The following is a 7,807-nucleotide window of genomic DNA, read 5'->3' as shown; positions in this document are numbered from 1 at the left end:
CCACGGCTAGCTGGGAGGGAGTCCGGGGAAAGGTTTGCACCTGCCGAAGAGGCAAGAGACTTTTTCTTGCCTCTTTGTTTCCTGGTGCACGAGGAGAGGGGATTCAGAGCACCGCTTAAAGGAGCTCCAGAGACGGGCACGAGCCGCGGCTATCAGCGCGGACCCCAGAGACTGACATGAGATGCTAAGGCTGCTGCCGCCACCACCAAGAAACCTGTGTGCGAGCACAGGTCACTCTCCACACCTCCCCTCCCGGGAGCCTCTGCAGCCTGCCATTGCCAGGGTCCCGGGATCCAGGGACAACTTCCCCGGGAGAATGCATGGCGCGCCTCAGGCTGGTGCAATGTCACGCTGGCCTCTGCCGCCGCAGGCTCGCCCAGCATCGTGCCCCTCCCTCCCCCTGGCCTGAGTGAGCCAGAGCCCCCGAAGCAGCTGTTCCTTTAACCCCGTCCTGTCTGAGCGAAGAACAGACGCCCTCAGGCGACCTACATGCAGAGGCGGGACCAAATCCAAAACTGAACCCCAGGAGCTGTGCAAACAAAGAAGATAAGGGAAATTTCTCCCAGCAGCCTCAGGAGCAGCGGATTAAATCTCCACAATCAACTTGATGTACCCTGCATCTGTGGAATACCTGAATAGACAATGAATCATCCCAAATTTGATGTGGTGGATTTTGGGAGCAACTGTAGACTTGGGGTTCGCTGTCTAATTTTTATGTTTATCTTAGGTTAGTTTTTAGCACTGTTATCATTGGTGGATTTGTTTATTGGTTTTGTTGCTCTCTTTTTTTTAATTAAAAATTTTTTTCTTTAATAATTTTTTAAAAATTAAAAAACTTTTTATTATTACTATTTTTTCTTTCTTTTTCTCCCCCTTTCCTTATGAGCCGTGTGGCTGACAGTGTCTTGGTGCTCTGGCTGGGTGTCAGGCCTGAGCCTCCAAGGTGGGAAAGCTGAGTCCAGGACATTGGACAACCAGAAGCCTCCCAGCCCCACATAATATCGATCAGCGAGAGCTCTCCCAGAGATGTACATCTCAACACTAAGACCCGGTTGAACCCAATGGCCAGTAAGCTCCAGGGCCGGATGCCCCATGCCAAACAGGTAGCAAGATAGGAACACAACACCACCCGTTAGCAGAAAGGCTGCCTAAAATCATACTAAGTTCACAGACACCCCAAAACACATCACTGGATGTAGTCTTGCCCACCAGGAAGACAAGATCCAGTCCCACCCAACAGAACACAGGCACTAGTCCCCTCCACCAGGAAGCCTACACAAGTCACTGAACTAACTTCACCCACTGAGGGCAGACAAGAAAAACAACGGGAACAACGAACCTGCAGCCTACAAAAAGGAGGCCTCAAGCAGAGTAAGTTAAACAAAATAAGAAGACAGGGAAATATGCAGCAGATGAAAGAGCAAGGTATAAACCCAACAGACCAAACAAATGAGAGGAATTGACAGTCTACCTGAAAAAGAATTTGGAGTAATGATAGTAAACATGATCCAAAATCTTAGAAATAGAATGGAGAAAATACAAGAAACATTTAAAAAGGACCTAGAAGAAGAGCAAACAAACAGTGATGAACAACACAATAAATGAAATAAAAAATTCTCTGGAAGGAATCAATAGCAGAATAACTGAGGTAGAAGAATGGATAAGTGACCTGGAAGATAAAATAGTGGAAATAACTACCACAGAGCAGAATAAAGGAAAAAGAATGAAAAGAATTGACGACAGTCTCAGAGACTTCTGAGACAGAATTAAATGCATGAACATTCGAATTTTAGGGCTCCCAGAGAAGAAGAGAAAAAGAAAGTGTCTGAGAAAATACTTGAAGAAATTATAGTTGAAAACTTCCCTAACATGGGAAAGGAAATAGTCAATCAACTCCAGGAAGTGCAGAGAGTCCCATACAGGATAAATTCAGGGAGAAACATGCCAAGACATATATTAATCAAACTATCAAAAATTAAAATCAAAGAAAAAATATTAAAAGCAGCAAGGGAAAAACAACAAATAACATACAAGGGAATCACCATAAAGTTAACAGCTGATCTATCAGCAGAAACTCTGCAAGCCAGAAGGGAGTGTCAGGACATATTTAAAGTGATGAAAGGGAAAAACCTACAACCAAGATTACTCTACTCAGCAAGGATCTCATTCAGATTCAACGGTGAAATTAAAAACCTTTACAGAAAAGCAAAAGTTAACAAAATTCAGCACCACGAAACCAGCTTCACAACAATGCTACAGGAGCTTCTCTAGGCAGGAAACACAAGAGAAGGAAAAGACCTACGAAAACAAATCCAAAACAATTAAGAAAACGTTAATAGGAACATACATGTTGATAATTACCTTAAATGTAAATGGATTAAATGCTCCCACCAAAAGACATAGACTGGCTGAATGGATACAAAAACAAGACCCATATATATGCTGTCTATAAGAGACCCACTTCAGACTTAAGGACACATACAGACTTAAAGTGAGGGGATGGAAAAAGATATTCCATGCAAATGGAAATCAAAAGAAAGCTGGAGTGGCAATACTCACAGCAGACAAAATAGACTTTAAAGACTATTACAAGAGACAAAGAAGGACACTGCATAATGATCAAGGGATCAATCCAAGAAGAAGATATAATAATTGTAAATATTTATGCACCCAACATAGGAGCACCTCAATATATAAGGCAAATGCTAACAGCCATAAAAGGGGAAATCCACAGTAACACAACATTAGTAGGGGACTGTAACACCCCACCTTCACCAATGGACAGATCATCCAAAATGAAAGTAAATAAAGAACACAAGCCTTAAAAGACACATTAAACAAGATGGACTTGATTGATATTTATAGGACATTCTATCCAAAAACAACAAAATACACTTTCTTCTCAAGTGCTCATGGAACATTCTCCAGGATAGATCATACCTTGGGTCACAAATCAAGCCTTGGTAAATTTAAGAAAATTGAAATTGTATCAAGTATCTTTCCTGACCACAGCACTATGAGACTAGATATAAATTACAGAAAAAATATGTGAAAAATACACACCCATGGAGGCTAAACAATACACTACTAAATACTAAGAGGTCACTGAAGAAATCAAAGAGAAAATCAAAAAATACCTAGAAACAAATGACAATGAAAACACAATGACCCAAAACCTATGGGATGCAGCAAAAGCAGTGTTAAGAGGGAAGTTCATAGCAGTACAATCCTACCTCAAGAAACAAGAAACATCTCAAATAAACAACCTAGCCTTACACCTAAATCAATTAGAGAAAGAAGAACAAACCCCCCCCAAAGTTAGCAGAAGGAAAGATATCATAAAAATCAGATCAGAAATAAATGAAAAATAAATGAAGGAAACAATAGGAAAGATCAGTAAAGAAAAAAGCTGGTTCTTTGAGAAGATAAAAAAATTGACAAACCATTAGCCAGACTCATCAAGATAAAAAGGGAGAAGACGCAAATCAACAAAATTAGAAACGAAAAAGGAGAAGTAACAACTGACATGGCAGAAATACAAAGGATCATGAGTGATTACTACAAGCAACTGTATGCCAATAAAATGGACAACCTGGAAGAAATGGACACGTTCTTAGAAAAGTACAACCTGCGAGACTGAACCAGGAAGACATAGGAAATATAAACAGACCAATCACAAGCACTGAAATTGAAACTGTGATTAAAAATTTTCCATCAAACAAACGCCCAGGACAGTTGGCTTCACAGGCGAATTATATCAAACATTTAGAGAAGAGCTAACACCTTTCCTTCTCAACTCTTCCAAAATATAGCAGAGGGAAGAACACTCCCAAACTCATTCTACGAGGCCACCGTCACCCTGAAACCAAAACCAGACAAAGGTGTCACAAAAAAAGAAAACTACAGGCCAATATCACTGATGAACATAGATGCAAAAATCCTCAACAAAACATTAGCAAACAGAATCCAACAACACATTAAACAATCATACACCATGATCATGATCAGGGGTTTATCCCTGGAATACAAGGATTCTTCAATATATGCAAATCAATCAATGTGATACACCATATTAACAAATTGAAGGAGAAAAACCATATGATCATCTCAATAGATGCAGAAAAAGCTTTTGACAAAATTCAACACCTATATATGATTAAAAACTCTAAAGAAAGTAGGCATAGAGGGAACATACCTCAACATAATAAAGGCCATATATGACAAAACTACAGCCAACATTGTTCTCAATGGTGAAAAACTGAAACCATTTCCTCTAAGATCAAGACAAAGTTGTCCACTCTCACCACTATTATTCAACATAGTTTTGGAAGTTTTAGCCACAGCAATTAGAGAAGAAAAAGAAATAAAAGGAATCCAAATCGGAAAAGAAGTAAAACTGTCCCTGTTTGCAGGTGACATGATACTATACATAGAGAATCTTAAAGATGCTTCCAGGAAACTACTAGAGCTAATCAATGAATTTGGTAAAGTAGCAAGATACAAAATGAATGCACAGAAATCTCTTGCATGCTTATTCACTAACGATGAAAAATCTGAAAGAGAAATTAAGGAAACACTCCCATTTACCATTGCAACAAAAAGAATAAAATACCTAGGAATACACCTACCTAAAGAGACAAAAGACCTGTATGCAGAAAACTATAAGACACTGATGAAAGAAATTAAAGATGATACAAATAGACGGAGAGATATACCATGTGCTTGGATTGGAAAAATCAACATTGTGAAAATGACTATACTACCCAAAGCATTCTACAGATTCAATGCAATCCCTATCAAACTACCAATGGTATTTTTCACAGAACTAGAACAAAAATTTTCACATTTTGTATGGGAACACAAAAGACCCCGAATAGCCAAAGCAATCTTGAGAATGAAAAACACAGTTGGAAAAATCAGGCTCCCTGACTTCAGAATATTCTACAAAGCTATAGTAATCAAGACAGTATGTTACTGGCACAGAAACAGAAATATAGATCAATGGAACAGGATAGAATGCCCAGAGATAAACCCACACAGATATGCTCACCTTATCCTTGAGAAAGGAGGCAAGAATGTACAATGGAGAAAAGACATCCCCTTCAATAAGTGGTCCTGGGAAAACTGGGAATCTACATGTAAAAGAGTGAAATTAGAACACTTCCTAACACCATATACAAAAATAAACTCAAAATGGATTACAGACCTAAATGTAAGGCCAGACACTATAAAACATAGGCAGAACACTCCATGACATAAATCACAGCAAGATCCTTTTTGACCCACCTCCTAGAGGAATAGAAATAAAAACAAAAATAAACAAATGAGCCCTAATGAAACTTAAAAGCTTTTGCACTGCAAGGGAAACCATAAACAAGATGAAATGACAACTCTTAAAATGGGAGAAAATATTTGCAAACGAAGCAATAGACAAAGGATTCATCTCCAAAATATACAAGCAGCTCATGCAGCTCAATATAAAAAGAACAAACAACCCAATCCAAACATGGGCAGAAGACCTAAACAGACATTTCTCCAAAGAAGATATACAGATCGCCAACAAACACATGAAAGGATGCTCAACATCCTTAATCATTAGAGAAATGCAAATCAAAACTACAATGAGTTATCATCTCACACCAGTCAGGTCATCTGGCTGGTGTGGCCATCATCAAAATATCTGCAAACAATAAATGATGGAGAAAGTGTGGAGATAAGACAACCCTCTTGCACTGTTGGTGGTAATGTAAATTGATATAGCCACTATGGAGAACCAGTATGGAAGTTCCTTTAAAAACTAAAAATAGAATTACCATACGATCCAGCAATTCAACTACTGGGCATATACCCTGAGAAAACCATAATTGAAAAAGAGTCATGTACCACAATATTCATTGCAGCTCTCTTTACAATAGCCAGGACATGGAAGCAACCTAAGTGTCCACTGACAGATGAATGGATAAAGAAGATGTGGCATATATATACAATAGAATATTACCCAGCTATAAAAAGAAACAAAATTGAGTTATTTGTAGTGAGGTGAATGGATCTAGAGTCTGTCATACAGAGTGATGTAAGTCAGAAAGAGAAAAAAAAATACCATATGCTAACACATATATATGGAATCAAAAAAAAAAAGGAGAAAATGGTTCTGAAGTACCTAGGGACAGGACAGGAATAAAGACATAAATGTAGAGAATGGACTTGAGGACATGGGGTGGGAGATGGGTAAGCTGGGACGAAGTGTGAGAGTGGCATGGACTTATATATATTACCAAATGTAAAATAGATAGTTAGTGGGAAGCATCCACATAGCACAGGGAGATCAGCTTGGTGCTTTGTGACCACCTAGAGGGGTGGGATGGGTTTATCACTTTGTTATAAAGGAGAAGCTAACACACCATTGTAAAGCAATTATACTCCAATAAAGATGTTAAAAAATAAATAAATAAAATCTCTTTCACAATGTATAATTGTATATTTTAAATAGCTTTTGTTTTTATTTTTTAAAGTGAATATGAATAAAGCAGTCATTCACATAGATACCATTCAGTAATATGTTTACTTATGCTATGAGAAAAATTAATTTTTCTACATCACCTCAGACTTCCTATAAGAAACCATATATTCCATCTTTATTATTCACAATGGCCCTATACAAGTATGACATTCCTTTCCTTAAAGTACAACATAATAGGTGATGCATTAGTATTGAACCAATTTTCCAGTCAAATGAGTATCCTTAGAAGAGAGCTAATAGGAGTCTCAGTAATAATAACACAGACAATTTGTAGTATAGAAGGGCCTATTAGTCTGTAACATTGTGGTTTTGATATATTTAACTACTAACCTTCAAATTAATTTGTGGTTCCTCTTATATTACCGTATTCTGAATCAGGCTAGATTCATTGATGCTAAAAATGTATTATGATTTAATACAAAACAATGTAATAGTCAACATTGTATTTTCAGTTGCATTCATATAGTGAGATTAAAACCATAATTAATATGAAATAAACAAGCTCTCATAAAGTTATAAATATATGGCATTAGGGTATTTCTGTAAAATGTATCAGCTTTCATTGAAAGTTCATAGTCATACTTGAGGACACGGGGAAGGGGAAAGGTAAGCTGGGACGAAGTAAGAGAGTGGCATGGATATATATACACTACCAAATGTAAAAATAGATAGCTAGTGGGAACCAGCTGCATAGCACAGGGAGATCAGCTTGGTGCTTTGTGACCACCTAGAGGGGTGGGATAGGGAGAGTGGGAAGGAGATGCAAGAGGGAGGGTATATGGGGATATATGTATACATATAGCTGATTCACTTTGTTATACAGCAGAAACTAACACAACATTTTAAAGCAATTATACTCCAATAAAGATGTTAAAAAAAGAAGAGATACAAACTACTATGTATAAAATAGATAAGCAACAAGGATATATTTTATAGAACAGGGAATTATAGCCATTATTGTGTAATAACTTTTAATGGAGTATAACCTGTAGAAATGCTGAATCACTAAACTGTATACCTGAAACTAATATAATAAATAAAATATGCTTCAATGGAAAAATTTAATAAAAAATAAATAACTGCATAGGAAAGAAAAAGAGTTAATAAGACAGGCCAAGATCTGCTTTCAGAATTTCATAGAAGAGAGAAATTAAATAAATGGTTATAATTTACATAGTTAATTAATGAACTATAATTTCCATAATTGGACTTCCCTGGCAGTCCAGTGGTTAAGACTCTGAGCTTCCCATGCAGGGGGCGCAGGTTCGATCCTTGGTCAGGGAACTA

This window comes from Hyperoodon ampullatus, assembly GCF_949752795.1.
Source record: "Hyperoodon ampullatus genome assembly, chromosome: 1".
NCBI classification, from domain to species: Eukaryota; Metazoa; Chordata; class Mammalia; order Artiodactyla; family Ziphiidae; genus Hyperoodon; species Hyperoodon ampullatus.
This window is presented reverse-complemented; position numbering follows the sequence as displayed.